This window comes from Notothenia rossii, assembly GCF_949606895.1.
Source record: "Notothenia rossii genome assembly, chromosome: 5".
NCBI lineage: Eukaryota > Metazoa > Chordata > Actinopteri > Perciformes > Nototheniidae > Notothenia > Notothenia rossii.
This window is the reverse complement of record NC_136903.1, coordinates 3,618,960-3,629,602: the sequence shown is the minus strand read 5'-3', so window position 1 is coordinate 3,629,602 and position 10,643 is coordinate 3,618,960. Positions and strand designations below refer to the sequence as shown.

At 39.7% G+C, this 10,643-nt stretch overlaps 1 long non-coding RNA gene across 1 annotated transcript; it reads left to right on the top strand.

The window, feature by feature from the left end:
* Window positions 1-914: 914 nt before the first annotated feature.
* On the top strand, window positions 915-10,225 carry LOC307041953. The gene is made up of 3 exons (XR_013808951.1): window positions 915-2,067; window positions 2,760-2,831; window positions 9,831-10,225. It is a non-coding gene; the product is annotated as an uncharacterized lncRNA (long non-coding RNA).
* The last annotated feature ends 418 nt before the right edge of the window (window positions 10,226-10,643 follow it).

The window sequence follows — 10,643 nt, the reverse complement described above, 5'->3', positions numbered from 1 at the left end:
TTTGACGAAAAACTTAATTGAAAGCACCATATAAATGATATACAGACTAAACAGTCAAAAACAACAGGTATTTTGTATCATACTAAGAACATTCTTGAAGAAAAAATACTCTTTATAACAGTCTATTTCTCCCTTACCTTTACTACTGCTCCGAAATATGGGGAAACACGTACTCAACAAATCGAAAAAAATAATAACATCCCAAAAAAAAGTATTACGAATAGTCTGTGGTGTTGGTAAATATGAACACACAACTAATTTAAAAGAACTCAATCTATTAAAATGTCTTGACATAGTACAGCTTAAAACATTACTGATTATGCACAACATTTTCCCTAACAAAATGCCTAATAATATTCAAAAGCAGTTTCAAACCACAGCGTGAACATATGAATGTAAAAAAAGTCACTTGAAAATAAGTGTTCACAATGTTTATATGCAATTATGCATATATTATTATTATTATTATTAATTTGCCAAATACATGTGTACATATGTATATATTTATATATAGTATTTTCATTTCCAAAAAAAGATAGTTGAAACTGCTATTGACATGTGCAGAAAATGACCCTATATCTAGTTTTCGTATATATGTATATGTATATGCATTTATTGTTTTCCTGCCCTAACTTTTATTGAATTTTTTCTCCTTTTTTCTTTATTTCTTTGTACTCCGTCATTTCTATATGTTTTTGACGCAATAATGCCGATGTTGTATTAGGATGATGCACGGGAGGGCTACTTTCCATAAGCTATGCTTCAACCCTCCCGCTTCTACTAATTTTGTTCATCTTTGTGTGTATGAATTATACTTTTTTTGTTTTTTGGATGAATACAAAAAAAAAAAGACTTTCAGCTTGGGGGCCCCCTAGTGGCAGCGGGGGCCCTGTGCATCTGCATAGTCCGCCTATACACAAGTTATTGAGCCGTTTCCGCTCTACATCCTGAACTCCTCCCTTCGATGCAATGCACTTCCGTTTTGGCGGACTGGGTTTGTTTTGCTAGCTAGCTCCGTTGTGCCGACAAAGCACTGATATCGCAGAGACAAAGAGGATATAACAATTACAACATGAAGAAAAGTGGTTCGGGAACTACGTGTGCGGTAGTTGGTTGCAATCACTCGAGAAAGCACCTGAACGAGTGGTTAGATAGAGTGCTACGACCACAAACCAGCACCCAGCACCCAGCCATGTTGTTCATTAAATACAGATAAACACAACAAATACTGCATGCATTGTATTTTTTAATATTATATATGAATATTTTCATAGTGATGTAATTGTGTGGGCTGCTTTTATATTTTAATTTGTAATACCTGTTAGGATTAAACATGTGATCTTTCTTGTTGAAGCCATTTCTTTAGTTTCCTCTCAACAATTAATTAATTCAGTGTTATTTATGTACAGTATGAGCTTAATATGAATGATGAACTGTGTTAAAAGAAATTGTAGCACTCTAAGGAACATATGAAATGCAATAATGCAATAACAGTGCAATAATGAAATTAAATTACATCAAACTTTATTTTCACTCAAACAGTACAGGCACATATGATATATTGCACAGCATAAAGAGATCATGTAAATTGTGCATTATGTAAACAACAGACAATTGTTGGCTCCTGTGGGCATGACCTAAATAAGGCAGTTTATTTTGGTTTTATGCTGGGCCACGTCGTCATGTTATCCTCCCAGTTTTGCACTGAATTCGGGTGGGGGAGAGTAACGCCATCTCCAGTCAAAGAAGTAGAATCGTGTTCCCAAGCTAGCATCACTGTTAGCATCGAAATCGCTGTGTTTACACCAGTGCCCGTCTGACTGTTTACATCGGTTTACACCGACAGACGCTGTGCAAAAGACTTCCGGCGGAAATGAAGTGCATTTGTGTAGTGTCATGGCGCTACCCGTGTTTTGGCGCGTAAACTTGTCTATAGGAAGAAACGGCCCTGCATCCAGGAAATACAACTTAAAGCCGGCCGTGGTTGTTTGTTCTTCATGCTTATCTATCGGACTATTGTGACTCGCTCTGCGGTTAAAACAGACGGTGCATGAATGCGGTTTTGCGGTAAGTGAAATTCGAGTACTTATTTATGTTTTAATGATTTTAATCAGCTACGTAATGAATGTTAAGGCTTGGGTTAGCGTGTAAGCGAGTGGTAGCTACATCAGTGCTAACGATGCTAATAGTGGCCTCCAAGTTAAAATCATAGACTATATTTATAAAGGTTAAAACGAAATAGACAAGTGTTAAGCGTAAAGTGGGATAATACTGTTGAACAAACGGCTTCTGTTTGAGGTTGATAAAACAATATTTTATTATGTAGGTAAGAACTGTATGCATCGCTAAGGTTAATTTAAATTGGCTATGCTCAAGTATGTAGACAAGCTAAGGTCGAAGTAGTGTATGTGAAATCAACCTCACAATAAGATGTGTGTATATTACAATTATTAATGTCATATTTCAAGATGATTACTTAGATATTACAATATGTTTGGTTGAGCTGGAGTTCATTATTGAGTTTACACGTTAACATCACAGTCATCTGAAGAACAAACCCAAACCTAGTTGTTTTTATTAATTGCATTACGGTATCAAATAAACAGCAAGCATTGGTAACACAACTTCCAAAGTTACAGTAAAATAAAAAGGACCCTGACTCGGACAATACACAATCCAACATGTTCAACAGAAAAGAATCAGTTATATTGTTTGTACAGATGGTACTTTACATATATGTGTTTGTTTAAGGTGTGCAGGTGATGCAGACAGGCTGGACCAGAGAGTGAGAGACAGAACTAGACTCCTCACAGCAGTGAACTTCAGCACAGGTACAAAGACTCTATTTTTCATACTGTACAAAGAATCAAGAAAGATATTGGTTTAAATGAATGAAGTATTGACTTAATAAACTGATATACATTCCATTAAACAATACTAAATACTAGATCACCTACACATTAGTTTAGTTTTTTCCATGCAAAAAGTTACATTTAGATATTAAGCAATATGATTTTGTCAGCTTTCTAATTTAATGTATTGAAAGCAAAGATATTTAACACATAGTGAGAACTGCTACTATTTATCTCTCAATATTGTCTGTAAAAAACGTGGTAAAAGTTATTCTTTCAGTGAGACAACAGAGCAAGCTTCTACAGTTGCACTACGTTTTGATAACAGTTACATTACATTGCATTTAGCTGACACTTTTATCCAAAGCGACTTACAATAAGTACATTCAACCAGGAAGATACAACCTTGAAGAAAACCAAATCATATAAGTACATCAGGTTTCATAGAGCCAAAACATTTAAAGTGCTTCTCAACTGGCTTTAGATAAGCCAGCCCTTTATTAGTATATAAGTGCTTTGTTAGTAATTCTATCGCTCGAGGTGGAGTCGAAAGAGATGCGAGACAGTTAAATATTATTTTGATAAGAACATATATTTCAATGTTGATGAACTTCATACTGTTCATTCATAATCTGATGGATTTTAAGGAGAAAACTAGTTGCTAAAACAAAACACGTTAGTGTACCTTGTTAGCTAATGTTAGCTAGCTGACATTAACGTTAAACATTGCACTCATATTACTCACCGAAACCTTGTAAAGCCGGTCCCGCATGCTGGCTCTTACAGAACCGACTAACTCCCCTTTCGTACAGCTCTCAACATGCCCAGACTTGTAGTGATTTTCACCTCGTTTTATACTTTTCGCCTCATTCTGAAAGAAACAGGTGAAATTTGCTAACGTGACGGCCATCTTTGTGATGGTGACGCGTATTGTGCGAGACCAGAGACCTGTAGTTCACTGAGCGGTTTCACACAAAAAAATGTGTAACTTCACAGTTTTACGACACATTTTAATTTTTTTGACTTGCAAAATGTTCTTTTAATTTGACAAACATCATATGTGTCATTCGTGGCACAATTCAAACGGGATCGAAAGATGACTTTTCTCTCTCCATTGACTTCAATGTATAATTTTCCGCTTCCGGTGTCCCATGGGTCGGAAGTAGATGGGCGGGACTTCGCCTCTCTAGACTCTATGGCTTCCACAAGCAACAGTCCAAGAGCTGATACCGCCAGTACCGCACTGAACATGTTTTCGATGGACGAGAGAGAAAATGGAACACACACACTATTTGTTGTTTGTATATATCACGCAGTCTGTTCTTCTTCTCTCTGTGTATCACGCAGTCTGTCTTCCGGTTGTTGCCTCTTTTGAATGACGAATACACACTACCGACGCCTGCTGGTAAGAAGAGTTATTGCAACTCATGCATGCGCAGTTCGTATGTGCAACTTGGCCGTCGGCTGAAGTATTTGTGGTGTGTTCCAGTGCGAAACATGGCCAGACGCAGGAGAAGGGAGGCTACTTTACACATTTCCTGAAACACTTCGGATTCAAAGTTCCGGCCTTGATCAGTGTGCAGCGTCTGTGCATTTTTGCCGGCCGTCTTTCCTGCAACCGCAGTTTTTCTGTATTTCCTTTATCCTATAATATGACTTGATCGCTTTAAACTCCGCACACAGAGCTCTGATTGGTCAGCAGGCGGTGCTTTCACTGAGTTGATCTCTTATCCTGGAAGCCATTCAGCATAAGTTACCATGGAGATCTACCCCGTTAAGAAGTGAACCAGCTTTGTAGGACCGGAACCCCAGAGTTTACCCTAAAGTTAGCTCGCAAGGGGAAATCCGGCTTCGTAGTACAGGCCTCTGCTCTCACTAACTTTCAGTTTCGTTTCTGTGAAGCTGAAGCTCTCCTGTTTCAGTGTTGCTCCTCCTCTCAGTGTAGCTCTGAGTGAGGGTGTGTCACTCTCTGGGGAGGACATTAACTCAGCTTTGTAACAAGAGGACTTTTGACATTATGTTTATCATGTTTTTGTTACAAAGGAGAAAAAGTTACGATGGAAAACTTTTGTCACAAATAGGCCTCAGTGTGATTTTGAGGTTTTACAAGAAAACACCTCTTTAAAATGACTAGACGCAGATAAATAGAGGTCTGTAAATTAAGTGTCTCAATCAGAGAGTAGCAGGTCTAAATTACCTTCCACCTCTTTAGTATCAATAGTGTCTGAGAAAACACATGATAATGTACATACAGTTGCAAGAAAAAGTATGTGAACCCTTTGGAACTTCCTGGATTTCTGCATAAATTGGTCATAAAATGTGTTCTGATCTTCATCTAAGTCACAACAATAGACAAACACAGTCTGCTTAAGCTAAAACCACACAAACAATTATATGTGTTCATGTTTTTATTGAACACACCATGTAAACATTCACAGTGCAGGGTGGAAAAAGTATGTGAGCCCTTGGATTTAATAACTGGTTGACCCTCCTTTGGCAGCAATAACCTCAACCAAACGTTTCCTATAGTTGCATATCAGACCTGCACAACGGTCAGGAGGACTTTTGGACCATTCCTCTTTACAAAACTGTTTCAGTTCAGCAATATTCTTGGGATGTCTGGTGTGAATCGCTCTCTTGAGGTCATGCCACAGCATCTCAATTGGGTTGAGGTCAGGACTCTGACTGGGCCACTCCAGAAAGTGTATTTTCTTCTGTTGAAGCCATTCTGTTGTTGATTTACTTCTGTGCTTTGGGTCGTTGTCCTGTTGCATCACCCATCTTCTGTTGAGCTTCAATTGGTGGACAGATGGCCTTAAGTTCTCCAGCTAAATCTCTTGATAAACTTGAGAATTCATTTTTCCGTCAATGATGGCAATCTGTCCAGGCCCTGAGGCAGCAAAGCAGCCCCAAACCATGATGCTCCCTCCACCCAACTTTACAGTTGGGATGAGGTTTTGATGTTGGTGTGCTGTGCCTTTTTTTCTCCACACATAGCGTTGTGTGTTGTCTTCCAAACAACTCAACTTTGGTTTCATCTGTCCACAGAATATTTTGCTTCCAGGTGCTCTTTTGCAAACTTCAAACGTGCAGATCAGAACACATTTTATGACCAACTTATGCAGAAATCCAGGTAATTCCAAAGGGTTCACATACTTTTCCTTGCAACTGTATACTGTGCAGATAAATGATGTGTTATCATCACTTTTATTTTCATTCATGACTTTGTAAATCTTGAGTTTGAACATTTAGGAAACAAGCCTGGTTTATTCCACCAATGTATGCATGTAATTCGTTTTACTATAAGTTCAATGATACAGTTATTTATGAAAAGCATGCATCAGGCTGCAGTGGGTTAGTTCCTCCACAAGAGGGCGGCCTCAGCTCTCTTATTTTCTACAGACTCTGGTTTGGGGTTCATATCATCTTCTCAAACACAACTAAACTGCACATCTTTACTTTCAATCATTTACATCCATTTGGGTACCATATCACTTCTGCAGGTCCATATTAAGATAAGATAAGATAAGATGGACCTTTATTAATCCCCGAGAAACTCAGTAGTTTAACAGCAACAAGGTAAAATTGATCAAAGATAACAATTAAAAATGATACAATAGCTATAAAATAAGAAATTAATTAAAATGAACATATATACATATTATTTACGTGTGTGTGTGTGTGTGTGTGTGTGTCTCTGTCTGTCTGTCTGTCTGTCTGTCTGTGAGAGAGAGTGTGTGTGTGTGTCTGTGAGAGAGAGAGAGTGTGTGTGGTGTGTGAAAACAGTGTGTATTTTATGTCCAGTAATTGTGCCCTTGTAGAACTTGTTTTATATATAGTTGGTATACTATTTTTGAATACTTTTATTATAAGGTCAGTTTTTTGGGGAATATGGAGTACATTATTCCTTTTCTCAAAGAAATAAAGAAGACGTTAAGGCCATTCAGTCTTTTTGTATTTGTTTTATTTTAAAATGATTGTTAAAATGAGTAAACATTTCACTGTGCACATGTTTGAAATACTCCAGCAGCGTGTACGAGCCATTTGATCTTTTCTTTTCTCGTGTTTGTCCCACAGGGGTTTGTCCCTGGTTGTCTTCAGGAGGATCTCAGAAGAGTGTTTTCATAATAAGCTTGTTCGGGCCCCTTTGAGACCTGCTGACAGTCAAATTCAATTAAAACATGATGCCAACATCCCCCGCAAACACTCCCTACTACTCTAGGCTTTCAAAGTCAATTGTGTCCGATGTGAAGAGCCGGCCTTCATGTCCCCGTCTGGAGCCTTTTCACGTGCTAAAATAAGAGTTTTCCTCTCTTTCCGCGAGTCGACATGAGCAAAGTGAGCGCTGTGAAAGGCCCGGAGAGAGCTTCCATTTGACGACTGGCAGCCTCGGGTCTTGTGTCTGTGTGACACTATGGGCCACCACAAAAGCCCGTCCTTTCTCCTGCTGCAGAATATAACTATGGGGAAAGAAAAGACTTGGTGCACGATGGGGAGGAGGGGGGATTTTAGAGTTTTAAAAAAAAGGGGGTCTTGCTTTAGAAAGCGGCGCAGATGTACAGGGCAGGAGGATTAGAGTGTTAGTGACGTTCACCCGGCTCCACTGTCCCTCCATCGTGGCTCTTTGTGGCTCCCAGCAGCCTCGTTGGTAAGCTGCCGCCGGCGTGCCAACAGGGCTCAATGTGTGCCCGACAATAGTAGAGAAACCCCCCCCCCCCTAAAAAACCCCACCCTCCAAGGATGTGGAGCTAATGTCACCCCATCGGACCACAAACGTTGTAACTGTGTGTGTGTTGATGGATCCATAACATTGTGCGACCTGTTTCCATATCAAAAAGTACTTCTTATCGTGTTTCTTATCATACATTGTGGGGACTCCAAACACTGGGTAGTCATAATAGAATCCAATTTAATGCATGCTTTTTTTGTAATATTGAATGTACTGTCTAATGACATCCTATAAATGGTGTGTGTGTGTGTGTGTGTGTGTGTGTGTGTGTGTGTGTGTGTGTGTGTGTGTGTGTGTGTGTGTGTGTGTGTGTGTGTGTGTGTGTGTGTGTGTGTGTGTGTGTGTGTGTGTGTGTGTGTGTGTGTGTGTGTGTGTGTGTGTGTGTGTGTGTGTGTGTGTGTGTGTGTGTGTGTGTGTGTGTGTGTGTGTGTGTGTGTGTGTGTGTGTGTGTGTGTGTGTGTGTGTGTGTGTTGATGCATCTGTAACATTGTGCAAACAAAAACCTGTTTCCATACATTGTGGGGACTTGTTGGACAAACACTAGGTCCCCACCCCAAAAGGTATTAATAAGAGGAACCAATTTAACACGTACTTTTGTGTAATATTGAATGTGCTGCACTAATGACACCCTATGTATGACTGTGTGTATGTGTGTGGGGGGGGGGGGGGGGGGTGTTCATATATCCATAACATTTTGCAAACAACAGGTTACCATACATTGTGGGGACTCTAGGGACAAACACTGGGTACAGAGCACGCTAGTCGGCTAGTGAACTGTCAACCGGGGTGCGCACGCTCGTGAACTGTTAGCGCGGTGTTATGCATGCGCACTGCACCTCGCGGGAGCGCGCACAGCGTAAAGCCAAAACTCACATTTCAATGATCTATACGGCAAAGTACGGTTTGGAAACTATATAATTTCCTTTTTGGAGTACATGCATAAAACGGCATAACACCGGAGCCTCGCTGCGGGGAAACTTTGGTGCTGTTCCGAGCATGTGTGTGTGTGTGTGTGTGTGTGTGTGTGTGTGTGTGTGTGTGTGTGTGTGTGTGTGTGTGTGTGTGTGTGTGTGTGTGTGTGTGTGTGTGTGTGTGTGTGTGTGTGTGTGTGTGTGTGTGTGTGTGTGTGTGTGTGTGTGTGTGTGTGTCTCTGTTGATGGATCCCTAACATTGTGAGAACAACAACCACATGTTGTTGGGACTCCAAAATGCTTGGTCCCCACAAGGTGGTATTACGGGAAATATACACACCAAATGTGTTTCTAGATGTTGCTGCTCATGTGAAAAAAAAGTTGTGTGTTGTCTTGACAAAAAGTTAAATGTATTTGTGTGTGAATCTTTGTTTGCCTATGGCAGTGGGCTGATTATATTCAGACTAAACTAAAATGGCCAAATGTTATGTAAATATTTATTGAACACTTCTAAATAGCAAATAACTCTTTGTGTTTAGTTATGTGATGTGATGTGTCCAGGGAAAGGAAAATTTGGGTCTCTCTGCTGGAACTGCTACCCCCACGACCCGACCAGGGATAAGCGGGAGAAGATGGATGGATGGATGTTTAGTTATGGTTATGGTATTTTTGGCATGGTTGAAACTAGATGTAATCTAATGAAGAACATCTGTCTGATGTGTTATATATATACCAGCGTTTGAATAAAATCATTGGAAGTTAATGGTAAAAAAAAGACAAAAATAAAACAGCATCTGAAATTATATATAATTAAAGATACTGAGTTATATTGAGCATTATTTGATGTCAGTTCTTAGAGCCGATTAGCACATATTAAGCTACACATTCATTATGTTTTGCTTATTGTGGATTTAAGACTTAGCTTAGTGTTAACACATCAACAAGCACATGTATTCATCATTAATATATTTTGGATTCTATAATTAAGTTTATAGAATCCAAAATATATTAATGATGAATACAGCACATGTGCATTCTCATGTTCACTGAACTTGGTGATCCCCTGAACTTTTCATCCAGGGCCTCCATGAGATTTACGGTTTGCTGTGAAGTATCTCAACAACAATTTGATGCACTTCCATGAAGTCTAATTCAGACATTTATGTTCCTTTCATGGTGGTTTGTAATAACTTTGTTGATCCTCTGACTTTTTATTTCAAGCCAATATCACATCAACATCCCCATTCGTCCAATGCTTTAGCTGTACTTTGTGTTAGCGCTAAGTAGCACATATTAGCTAGTTGCCTTCTTAATTGTCTCCATTCTCACTTTTACCAGATTTCTTTCATTTTGATGCAGGAATATATATCACTTCCTGATCTTCACACATCATCCTAATACATCACCCTGCGCTGAAAGAGAAGAGAGGGAGAAGGAGAGGGACAAGCACATATTCTCTGAGCGCATTGTGGAGAGGAATGCCATTGAATTTGGGTGTTTTTATACGCGCCAGCCTCTTTTGTGTGCAGGCTAAGGAAGTCCATTGTGCGGGCAGACACCCTGAGAAAAGAGGCGAGCTTGGAGCCGTTGTCTGCCGGTGCTTCTGCAGCGCTCGGGCACTAAAAAGATCCTGAATGAAGCTCTGCCATCGGAAGCAGCCGGCCCGAACCGAGAGACAATGCCACTGGGCAACTTTGAAGACCAGCAACAATTAAAAATGCAGCTTCACTATATTAATTATGCATTCATGCTTTTTGTCTTGGGTTCTTTTTTTGTATTTCTCTTGGGAGGGGAGAATGGGGGAGCTGTTGTGAGGTTTAAGATTCAACAGGTCTGAGGCCTGGAGAGATTACAGTGAAAAAACAAAACATGCAAATGCTTCTGCCATTGCTGCTGTTGGAAATTCATTAAAGGGTGAGCATGTGTGTGTGGTTGGGTTACAAAACACTCACACACGGGAACAAATGCTGCTCCAAAAACAAGTTAAACAATAATGAAAACAAGCTCTTTTCACTTGAGATAAGTACAACAATCTGCCAATAGAACAAGTGAACATGTCCTTGGTTAGATCTCTTGAAAAAAGAAGGGAGATTTAGATAAATCAGATCTTGTAATTAGCTGGAGAACTCATTCTGAACTATATTTGACCAG